Raw genomic sequence first — 13182 nt, forward strand, 5'->3', positions numbered from 1 at the left:
CCAGGTTCAAGTTCACGTTGGTTCTGGTGTAAATTGCATAGAACTGTTTGGGTCGGGCATAAAAAAAGAGGTTGGGTAAAAACTAGTTGAGTCTTAGCTTTTCTTAATCAAGAACTGACCTATTTCTAAGATCGATCTCAATTTAGACCTCACCTGAAGCTATGGGTCTACGAGGATCAGATCAAGTCAGGTCTGATTGGTTAGATAGGGTAATACCGATGCAGTTTCTACTGTTGAGCTGTACGGATCTAGGTAGGATATTCAACTTAATCTGAATCCACTTATTAAGTACACAAACATTTGAATAATAATAGGGTTCGAATTAGCTAAGTTTTACATCAGAATCTAAACGAATAGGAGTCCAAGTCCGAATCCATATCAGACTACATATTTAAGTTAGTTGGACCTGGATTTCATATGACCTTTTCCCAGATTCAATTAGGCAATATCCATTTAAGCTGGATTAAGTAATACCTCCATATCTGAACCCAGACCGGGTTCAACTTACTCGAACTCAGACCCGGTTCAGCCTCTCTCTCATGGGTCAGGCGATAGATCAAGTCCCCGGTGACAAGTCGTCCACCTAAAGTGACGCTAGGTTGTGGCTAAATATCAAGTCTCACCGGCTGCACACGGTCAGAGGCCATTATTAGTCATTGATGAAGAAGACAAAGAATTTCTTCTGAGACGGTGCCAGTCTTTTATATGTGGCAAAAAGTCACACATCACTTGTTTTTAAGAAGACTTCTTGTTCAAGGATACATTTTCCTTCGAGCCTTTCTCTCTCTCTCTTTCTCTCAGAGCTCCTTCCCCCCGCTTCTCTCTCTCTCTCGCATCTCACCATCGCTATAAAGCCCCAACTCTCTTCTCTCCACCTCCTCTTGCTTCTCACATTTCCCCTACTCCGCCTCCTCCCTGCCGTACAACTTCCGGCGTTCCCTCTCCCTATCTTCCGGCCAGGCGACCTCCCTCGCGATCCCGGATTCCGGCCACACGTCCGGCGATCCCCGAAGCTTCTCCGGTACGTCTCCTCCTCGTAATCTTTCCTCCTTCTCCTTTCTCCTCCCGTTTCCTGCGTTCTCCGCAGAGGATCACGGACAGAACTCTGGTTTTTTTCCTTTTTTGGAATGGAAATTCGAGGTCTGCGATCTCCGATCGACGAGATGCTTGCTTCTTTCTCTTCATCATGCTTTCGGGAATGAATTCGTGAGCCACTAGGGTTTTCTTTTTCCCGCTGTTGATCGGGTTCTTGTTGTTTCGCTTCTGTTCGTCAGCTTCCGTTCTTATTTCTCTCTCTCTCTCTCTCTCTCTCTCTTATTTTGAAGTTTGAATTGGTTTGAATCTGATGACATTATCTACTTTATTTACTTCCTTCTCCTGTAATTTTTCTATGTGAATGCGTGATTTATGTTTGGTGAATTCTTTCATTTTATTGTATTTAGGACTTAATCATTCGCAGAGGATGGATTGAGATACGGATTCTTGGTTGTATATTCATTTCTTTTACCATGTAGCCATATGAGTTTTTTGAATTCTGTGTTTTTACTGATTTGGCATTAGCAGTTTTAGGTAAAACTTAGGGGGTCATTTTCTGTGCAGACCATCACTAAGTGACTGCATTCAATTGGCGTTAAGCTGTTTATATGTTAATTTCCTGTCATGTTTTCTACATTCTTGCTCATTTTTTTTAAATTTTTATTGCAATAAAATTAAAAAAAATGCATAAAGAATGTAGAAAAATTGAAAAGAAAAGCAGACAACTAGTCACTGTGCTCTGTTTTTCTTTTCAATGTTCTGCACATTCTTGGCGGTATCTTTTTTTTATTGCATTGATTGATTTCATGTCGGAGAATTCTAATTCACTTGTTTATCATGTATTGCCATGGTATGCACTTTTTGTTTAGCACTTCATGATTACTCGATGGTTGTTGTTATGAAATGTTCGTGAAGTGGTGCATCTGAATGTATTGATTGGAATCGTTCTTGGATGTGTGTGTCTGCGTAGTGAGAACAAAAGCTTCTGGTGAAAGCGTCAAGACGTGGCTTCTGTACTTATTCTGTTTATGATATCATTGATATATTTCTACAAAATGCTTTCCTTTTACTTAAATTACTGGCATAAGAAGATGTTATATGAGCAGTCTTTTCATGAACGTGGCATATAATTGGGTTTGGAATTCATTGATGGTGGATGATTACACAAGATGCAGTTTGAAGGGGCGATAACAGGAAAAGCAAAGAGAGAAAAGATACAAAATAGAACAGTGCTTGAACAGGAAATTGGTTCCCCACATCATAAACTCGTCATAGTTTGAGAGGATAATTTGCTCAGGAGTGTTGGACTGGCAGCACTAAGTACTTATCAACATGGATTGGGTGTTAGCGTCAAATGTAAGATACAGTACCACAAGCTTGAGAACTCTTTTCATGGGCTCAATGGTCAATGAATAAGTGATTGGTGGCCTTAGAAGGAATTTGGTTGGACATAGAATATTTGGTCAATGCCCCTTCAAAACAAAATTAGATATTGCAAGCCGTTCCCTTTCCACGTCTAATTCACCATTGAATGTGCTATGTCCCTTATCCAGATGAACTTGTAAGCCTATCACCACCTTAATAAAAGTGAAGCATCACTTTCCTAATTCTTAGACAATCCATATATCTCCTTTAACTCAGTGCAAATATCTGGTGGCTTACTTTGACATAAAAAATTGGTGATGGAAAAATGCGTTATTCTCTTTGAAGGGTGCAAGTGTGTCTGTTGTTTAGGTGGATCACTCTTCTGTCTGGATGTCAATAGCTATATTCCACTTGCTTGAAGGAAGCCACCAGAAGGATTCTTCTTTTGTGTTTTCGGTAAATAACATCCGTGCAAGGAAACATCAGAATTTTAAACGTACCATAGTCTCATCTCTTTGCATATGATGTTGAGTTAGAATCCAAATTAACCTGTAAACCTAACTCAAGTCAGTCTCGTGTAGTTTCTAAAACATACAAACCTCCATAATAATAGTTTCTAAAACATACAAATAACAATCAAAAGAAGATGGAGGAGGTGAGCGAAAGGGAGGAAGAACACGAGAGAAGAAGAAGAAAAAGAACAGGCGAGAAGAAGAGAGAAAAAACATGGGAGAAGAGGAGGAAACAATGGGGGGAGAAGAGGCCGAGGAAGAAGGAGAAGAGAAAAATGAAGAGGGAGTGAAAGAAGAAAGGAGAGGAAGAAGAGGGGGTGAGAAGAAGGGGGAAGATGGAGCAGAGTGGAAGAAGAAGAAGAAGAAGAAGAAGAAGAAGAAGAAGAAGAAGAAGAAGAAGAAGAAGAAGAAGAGAGAGGTATACGGTACATGCCGTGAGCTTCTTCTTCTTCTTGTGGTTCTTCTTCTTTTTCTCCATCTTCTTAGAGACGAGACATGAGAGAGAGGGAGAGTCGAGAAGTGAGAGAGAAGATGCAGAGAGATGGAGAGGCGAGATGCAAAAAGAGAGGGAGATACGAGATGCATACAGAGAGAGGGAGAACCCGAGAGGCGAGAGAGGATGAGAATCGAGAGGCGAGATAGAGGGAGAGTGAGAGGCAAGAAAGAGGAAGATGTGAGAGGCCCGACCCTAATTAGGGTTGGGCTTAGCCCCAAATAATAGTCAAATGAGTGCTTTGACCCCCATTTCACTCAATTTAATAAGGCGTGTGCCTCACACTGAGGTATGCTTCACCCTAAGGCGTATGCCTAATAACCCATGAGCCATGCGCCTTAGGGCCTTTACTTCATTTACTTGTGCCTCAAGGCACAAAGGGCCTTGCTTTGGGGTGAGGCATGCCTTTTACGCCTTGAGGTGCATTTTTAAGAACATCGAACTTACCAAAAACTATCTGTGTAGATCGGTTAGGCCTTTCATTTGATTAACAGCCAAAAATGGAGAATAACATCTTCAAGGATTAGTACCAAACATAGCCACAAATATTGCTAATATTTTGAAAATATTGCGATATTTACAAGGAATATAGGTCAAATATCGGCTATAACAAAAGTATCATGATAATATCACAGTATTATAAAAGAAATCTTATTTTATGTACTTGAAAAATAAATTTTCCTATTTTTTTGTTTATTTTATTTTTGAAAACTTTTCTAATTGTTTCTTTTATGTTTTCATAAAAAATACTGCTAAAACATTATTTCTTATCTTTTTAAAATTTTCTTTCCATTTTTTATTTTTTTAAACCATCTTAAACTTTTGTGAGGAAAAATGCTCTTGGAAAAGCAAAAAAAAAAACCTTCTAAGAACAACCTTGCGGAGAAATTGCCAAGAATGATATTTGTGTCTATGACTCTATGGTGTGAAGACTGTAATGAAATGAGGATCTTCCACAAAAGCACAAAAGCTTGCAATAGGTGTCTATTGGAGACACTACAATCATAACCCATAAAAGGGAATAAATGGAAGAACACAAGGTAAAAATAATAAACTTTATTTTATTCATATGAAATGCATGAAAGCATTCTTACAAAGGAGAGGGGGATTATCCCTTATTTATACACAAATGTGAAGGGGATGAAGGAGCTTCTAAGAAGCTCCATAGAGTCGTTGGAGCTAGTCCAACAACTCTAATTGTAGCCGTTGGACTAGCTCCAACGACTACATTTGTTTAGTTCAAAACTCTAGTTCAATGTGAACTAGACAAAAAATAAGAAATATAAAAAAGAAAAGGAAGAAATAAAAATAAGTAAAATAAAAATATAATATATATAAAAAATATATATTATTATAAACAATAATATATATTATATTATAAAGACTAGGGCTTTTCAGATAGTATTTGGCATCAGAGGCCGATTTGGCTATGAGACTGAAAACTTCTATCTAGTATCTTACTGTGTTACAATATATTTGCAGTGTTTTTCAAATTTATAGGAAGAGAAAAATAAATAAATTTTTCTTTGCCAATTTTCATTTCCTTCTTTTTTATGAGGTTTGCCAAGAGTTTAATAGAGAAACCAATAGATTAAAGTCTTATAAGAAAGTTTCTTGTCAAGAACGTCCCAAAAACATGATTAATTGTTATGCTTGGGCTAATTTACAAATGATGATTGATATGCCATGTGGTGCTCAATTGATGCAATTAAGGAAGATCTTAGCTTGCGCTTTCATCTTTTTTTTCCTTTGCAACTCATTAAGTGCATTGTTTGTCCAATTTCTTCACCATTATCAGACCTATGGAACTTGCAAACCTGCCAAATGAGTGTATCCCTGAATCAGATAACAAATGTTTAACTAGAAAATTTGTTGTTCAATGCTCAACCCAAGTAGCGATGAGGCGTCTATCTTATATTACTTGGGGACTTTGCTATAAGTTAACACAGAGTTTTGCTAGAAGACAACTCTAAAGGTATGCATAAATTAATCTAAATCGGTTCTCAATGCTAATAGCATAGCCTTGTATTAAAATGAATCATCTTGCTTTCTGTTGGAATCAGAGAATTTAAAATTGCCGATATAGATTCTTGAGTAAGCTTCTAGTTGTACTCTAAAAGCAATAATTCTTAAAACCGATTTCACAAGTATTGCCGATATTTCAAAAAAGACAACTTTATCACAATATTTTCATACACTGATTATTATCCCCAAAATATCATGGTATTTCAAAATAATACATTTTTAAGATATCATGATGTGAACCTAATATTTACCTGATAACTTTTTTTAAATTTTAAAGGTTTTTGTGTTTCGTTTTACATTATTTGTATTTTTTATGTTTTATTTTGGTTGATGCTTTCTTGAGGTTTTCTTGAAAGAAACAAAAAGTTTTAATTTATCCCCGGAGTCTTCCTCGCCAAGAAGGTCCTAATGCCAAGATTTGTAACATATCAGATGGTTAGGGCCATATGTAACGACCCCAACTCATCCCCGTGAAAAGTGGATTTATTTTTTATTTTAAAAACAATTGCGGAAACCAAAACCCAAGGTTCCGAGGTCTCATAGACTTAACCAAATTCCAAACCACAAGGGATCTTTACATTGAATCAACAAATCAAAACAATTAACTTTATTAATCAATAATCAAAGTTGGAAAACAGAAGTAAATTAAAGTTTAAAATCCTAGAGCCACACTGTCCAAGAATAACAGAAGTAAGTCGCGCAGTCTCGTAGGCTCCCTATGGCAGTCGTCCTCATTACTAAGCTCCAGATCCTATAAAAAACATAGAGAGTACTAGGTAAGAATCAAAGATTCTTTATACGAATTCTTCTAAAAATCCAAATAGGCAAGAAAAAGCATAAATCAAATTCATGCAAGTTTTCAGAAGAACATAACTACAACAATTTCACAATTCAGTTACCATTCAAGAATTTAAAAGCAATTATCATGCAATAACAATATCTCATATGAGACAGAACAAGTAAGAATGCATTAACTAATGCAAAACAATAAATATGCATGATTCAATGCACATGCATGAACAATTTATTAAGTTATTATCAGAGTTCTCTTTTGCATGCATGCCCCTATTAAATGCACACAAGTTTAGTTCTACTTTTCATTAAAATCCGCGGATACTTAAAACGGGCACAACAATTCTCGAAGTCTATGATGAGTTCTCAGTTGTAGCGTAACACACAATTTGTATTTTATTACTGGGTTTCACACTTGTTCTTCGACCGATATTAAGAATCAACACCATCCATCGGGACATTAGAAATCAACATCTAATGTCGGGACACCAGGGAAATCAACATCCACTGATGCCACTTTCTTGATATACCAATAACAACAGATGTATCTACCACACCACCCCCAGGCAAAGTGGTTGAAAAATCCCTAAAACCGTGGCTAGGAGGTGAACTACTATATCGGGTTCAGGGGCACAATCGCACACGGAGTTTTAGTATCCTCACGGTTTTTCCAAAACTGTTATCTAGGATTTCTACACTGTGGAAGGGACATCTAGGAAAAAAAACATTAATTACACTGTATGTCTGTTTTATCTTTTTAACAAAAGTCCAATTCTTTGTAAAAAAATAGTTTTGCAAATCAACATACAAAACACAACATGGGACTTGACCCGCTACAATTTTAATAGTGCAATTAAATTAGAAAGCTAATAATTTCAAGAGTGAATTTTGCAATGCATAAGTACTAATCTGGAGCCACATATGCTTCTGGCCCACATGGCCTACAGTGATTCACATCTGACCACCGATGCATCTTAAGCAAAATTCTCAGTGAACATGCATACACACAAGTATTGAAACATGTTCACAATGCACATTCAGTCACACACAATCAAGAATGTACATATAAACCAAATTGCATATGTATATGAACAATTGCTTGCAACATGCATTTTTCTTTTATGATTCATCTCATGCATAACATCCAAACATGCACATGATCATGTTAATGCAACATCAAAATAACTTCAGAATTTCATGTTCATGATGTGCACATCAATGCCAACAAAATATTCAATTGTATGGGCATATATAACCAATAACACTTTTACCATTCATGAATAAATTTGGGCATGCTCGTGATACAGAGCATAACTACATAGTTCAGCAAAACAAAACATACCATATTACTAATCTGAACAAAAATCTAAGTGCCACAAATCATGGCGATCTAGTCGGGTTGCACAAGGCTTGCCATTCAACAAATCTAATCAGAGCACACCAGTGCAATCATTGCCAGTCCCGATCAAATTGCAGGTGTTCAAGCAATGCATAAGACAAGACAACTTATACACACAAATAGCACAACCTGAATTGAACATAAGCAAGTATGATACATTCTGCACAATAACATTTTGTAAATCAATATGTTACTGGTGCACTAAGGCAAACAACAACATGCTGTTCACAGTACATGGCAGTGTGTCGTGATTAGCACCTGAGGTTGTACCAGCTAATGAATCTGATCATGTTCCTTAAATTGTGTGCATACAACACACACCAAAGGAAATCGGGATTACCTGTGTGCACACAACACACACCACTAACCTGATTTACATGTTTGCATAAGTCACACATACACCAAAAAATCAAGCTTAAAATAACTTGCAATCATAAAAAAAAATGCAGGTTTAATTAAACGGAACATGCAATAAGTCTGATCAGGGACATTACATATCAAATTTTATAGAACCTACATTAAAAATCTATTTATGCTGATAACATCACAAACACATAAACAATTTTAAGTGATTAATAATCCAGCATGCATAAACAGAACAAGTGATTATCCTGTCCAAAACACACAAATAGGTTAGGCTACTAACAGCTCTAAAACACATAAACAAGAAATCTAAAACACATAAACAGACTCAGCCATTAAACAAACTCCCACACGCATATACAGTTCACTATGTCACACTGACTCTTCTAACAGGGCACCCTACCCGCGTCGCACCCGTACCCAGGCGGGTGCGACACTTGGACACAACTTCCTTTATGTTAGGTGAAGTCAACCACACTGAGGTCCATTTCTATCCAAAAGTAGATTCAGTTAACCCTAATCAAGCCCATTTGTATCTATATTATATATGTATATATATATATATATATATATATATATATATAAATACATAAATGCACACAAATACATAGTGTGTTAACTTAAAACTATATATACATCCTTCCCGCACCCCCGCACCCAAGCTTTTTTAAAGTGCCGCACATCCGCACCCGCACCCGCACCATGATAAGATTTATTCTAAACGCATAACCAATTTAGGTTATTAAAATTCTAAAATGCATGACCCATATGATTTGATTAATACACAATCTGGACGCATTATTAAATCCAAAGAAAAACACATAGATCTAATCATGATATGACAAACATAAATCAGAAATTTTGAATGACCTAGCCTATTATCCAAAAATCTGTCCACATGAACAGTGGGACAGATCTGTCCACACGCACGGTGTGACAGATCTGTTCACATGGACAGTGTGACAGATCCAGACCTGTCCACATGCACGGTGTGACAGATCTGTCCACAAGCATGGTGTGACAGATCTGTCCAGACCTATCCACATGTATAGTGGCAGATCGGATTTTCTTTTTGAGTTCTTAAAATATGCAAAACTAGAAATGTGCACATAAATTAACATGGATTCAGCTTTGAAACAGACACTATAAGCACGAGATCAGGAAGCGTGTACATGCCAAAAAGAAAATAAATGATTGATTTAACAATCACACATATATATTTATATATATTTGTATTCTAATTCAGATTTTCCCCTAAAATCTTACATAAACTAGATTTAGACCGTTTTCCCCTGTTCAAATCAAGAGAGGAACTCGTACCATGGATGAAAGATAGAAAAAGAATCGGAAAATCTTCGTCGGGCGATCAGAACGGAAAGGATCCTCCTTTCCTTCTTCTCTTTCTTCTTCTCTTTTCCTCTCTCACTCTTTCTTTTTTTCCCTTCTTCCCTCTCTCTCTCTCTCTTTGTACAAAACGAAATCTAGAGAGAGGAGCGAGTTAGACCCTTTTATAATTTTTTTTTGTCTTCTAGAGAGAGGGTGGCGTCCCTTCTCGAGATTCTCATTTGACTATGAGATAGAGTTCTTATAATGTAGAACTCTATCTCTAACCTCCTCTTTCCTTTTTAACTACTTTTTATCTATTTGGTATTTTATTTTGTTTTACTATTTTACTTTAAACATATTTGGGATCTTCTAGAATCCCTACAAATTAATTATTATTTATTATTTATTAAATAATAAAATTTCAAAAAGTTTCAGAGGGTATCTCACCCCTCTGAGAGTCTTCTTAGCATAGATTTTAACTTAATTTAACCTTTATATTGAATTTAAAACTTTAAATTAGTTGAAATTGGATTTCGGATCTAGATTCAGATCCAAGATCAAAATCCATACCCAATATTCATATGGATTTCAAACTGGATCAGATCCTAATTAATGAGTCTTGGACTGGGTCCAGATCGATATCGAGACGGGTCATTTTTGAAAAAAATGCAATTTTCAAGCCAACCGTAGCCCAAATTCAGAAAAACAAAATATCAATGTTTTCATAATTTTGAGACACATCTATTGATATATTACCTAAATTTTGCCTCTGAATTTTGCCTGAATTTAACTCGAATTTTGCTCGATTTTAAAGGTCAAAAATAAAAAGTTTTACCAAATCTTAATTGGCTCGTTTAGGTCTTGTCAATGGGTCCTATGCCACGCCCAGACTCAGTAGACGCCACCTAAAATCAAAGATTTTATCAACTTTACCAAAACACCTAGCCAAATTTTCTGAAATGTCAGAATTTAACATAGTAGAAAAACATACAATATTACACCATACCAGCTATGTCTATCCTTTAATGAGTTTTCCATTAGGAATAGTGTATGGGGGTAAAACTGGAGCATGTGTGACGTGGTCCCACGTAGGAATCACAACTTCTGGTTAGATTGTGTTAACCTTATGGGGTAAAACTGGAGCGTGTGAGAAGGAATAAGAAGAAGAAAGAGAGGAGGAGACGACAGACGGAGGAGGAGAAGGAAGAAGAAAGAGAGGAGGCAGAGAAGGAAGAAGAAGAGAAACAAAAGGAGGAGTTGAAGGAAGAAAAAGAAAAAGAAAAAGAAAAAGAAAAAGAAAAAGAAAAAGAAAAAGAAAAAGAAAAAGCAGGAGATAGAGATAGAGATAGAGAGATGTACCTATTTCACCACACTACTGTCGTCGTCGTTGCCGCCATCGGAAGAAGAGTTGGGGAGGGGGAGGAGGAGTGGTTGGGGAGGGGTGGCGCGACCGTGCCCTACCCCCCCCCCCCCCCCACACACACACACACCCAGATTTCATTTTTTAAAAATTGAACCAAAATGGACTCATTCAAAGTTTACTGAGTACATTTTGAACAAATAAAACCTTGGTTGTGGGTTGACCATGCCTAGGTGTATTTGATCACACCCAGTGCAAAAAAAATTAATATTTACTGCACCCACGTCACGTCGCATCAACACGGGTGCGGCAACCTTTTTAACGCGTCCGTGTGACATGGGTTGTACCATCTAGTAAGTTCAACTTGTTCGAGTCCTATTGCAATATTTATTCCTGTCTAATGCTATACCTCTAGTGTCTTTCTTCAAGTTGTTGTTGGTCTCCCCCTTCTGTTAGCTCCTTTATCTTGCATCACATTGGCTATTTGTACTGCTTTTGTTTTTCTATACTGCACGCCTAGTTCTTCTTTGATTGCTTTGTCAGTAACTTTTCTTTAAGAGGCTTATTTATGATCTTTCTTTATGTAGTGAATTGATGATGATAGTGATCCTTAGCCACATGCACTCTATCCTTTCACAGTTTCTTATTTGCCAATTCTTCTGTGATGTATCTTATAATATAAGTTCTCTTTGGCCAGAGACATGCCTATTTATCGCATATCACACTAGTTTCTCTTCACTGTATGCACCGGACAACTGGTCCTTCTGTTGATGTCTAAAACACATCATATTGATGAGGAAAAGTGCTTAAAGTTTTCTATTTTAATGATGATATCCTTGGCTTGTCTTAATACTGATCTTGCATTCCATTTATTCTACTATTGTTTCCGACACCTTTAATCTGAGGTTCTCCACAATACTTCAGATTCTTGTTTGCCTCTTCATTATTAAAAATTATCCCATTTTCAAAACAATTCATGTAGTGGATGCTGATCTTGTAAAGATTTTGTTTTAGTACGACCCATAATGTCATATGAAATAGGTGACGAGATAAATCTAGTAATGCTTTTCCCTGGGAATATGTTGTTAAATTATGTAATCAACCATGTAATCTAATATATATATTATATATATAAGGTAATACATATACATATATTATATATATGTATATGTATCTACTTATTATATATATAAAATATATATATTTTCCTATTGATTAGCTGTAGGGGTAGTTTAGTCTTTTTACAACATATTCTTTTTTGAATATGTTTTGTAATTTTTTTCTTTTTTTCTTTTTCATTTTATTTTATTGTTTTTTGTAAAAGGTAGTGTGTACCTTGGAGGGGCCCACCATCTAGTCGTTGGGCCCCTTCCAACGGTCACATTTGTGACCGTTGGAGGGGCTCCAACGACTAGAAGTGGAGCCCCTCCAAGGCCTCCACTTCCTCTATTTTCATGGCCTCTCCCCTTGTGTATTTTCATGGCCTCTCCCCTTGTGTATTTTCATGGCTTTGGGTCAAAGCTCAAGCATTCAATAAAGCCTTTATTCTTTTAGTGCATTTGTGAGATTGATTTGTGCTTTTGTGCACAAGTGTTCTAAGTGTTCTTATTGTGCATGTGTGCACGTATTTGTTATCAAGAATATTAAGGTCTTGATCTTAGTATCTTGTTGAAGATAACACTTCATGTAGTGGATGCTGATCTTGTAAAGATTTTGTTTTAGTACGACCCATAATGTCATATGAAATAGTTGACGAGATAAATCTAGTAATGCTTTTCCCCGAGAATATGTTTCAGGAAAAAGATAATTTGCAACTCTGGTGATGCCATTTTATTTGCTGCCAGTGGAAAAAGTATGAACCTGAGGCAGTTTTTATTGGCCAACTCTAATTAGGCGTATGCTTATCTAGTTGTATGTAGGTCTTACATTAATTTTATGTTTGACTGTCTTGAATAATCTCTAAATAATCATCTAAGCATTAAAGATCAATTGAGGATTTGTCAAATAAGAATGTTTATATATATATATATATATATATATATATATATATATATATATATATATATATATATATATATATGGTAATGCTTCGGGAGCACCTATTCCCACCTACTAGAAATTATAGTTGTAGGTTTCATCTTCTCAATCAGACCTTATAGATGTATTTAACTTAGTTTATTTGATAGGAATCATGTTTTTTGGACATAAAAATAAGATTTTTTAAGTCATAAAATTTTGGTACATTGTGAGCCATTGATTTTTGAATATCTTAAAAAGCCTACATGTATGCCATAATCACATGATCCAAAACTTCTTTCCACTACATAATGATTGTAGATCATATCTAAAGGGTCTGATCAACAAAAAAAGTTTGAAAATTCTGAAATTTTGAAGCTCTTATTAGGTGGGAGTAGGTGCTTCGGGAGCACCCTATATATATATATATATATATATATATATATATATATATATATATATATATATATATATATATATATATATATGCACGTGT

The 13182-nt window shown here is 36.0% G+C and overlaps 1 protein-coding gene across 1 annotated transcript in view; it reads left to right on the plus strand.

The window, feature by feature from the left end:
- The first annotated feature begins 883 nt into the window (after window positions 1-883).
- LOC149845020 (uncharacterized) overlaps window positions 884-13182 on the plus strand; it is a 30632-nt gene continuing 18333 nt past the window's right edge. Inside the window, exon 1 of the mRNA XM_089997427.1 lies at window positions 884-1021. The gene's annotated coding sequence lies outside the window, so the exon portion shown is untranslated. The remainder of the gene's footprint in view (window positions 1022-13182) is intronic.

Source organism: Nuphar pumila, chromosome 2, assembly GCF_984573655.1.
Source record: "Nuphar pumila chromosome 2, dmNupPumi1.hap1.1, whole genome shotgun sequence".
NCBI classification, from domain to species: Eukaryota; Viridiplantae; Streptophyta; class Magnoliopsida; order Nymphaeales; family Nymphaeaceae; genus Nuphar; species Nuphar pumila.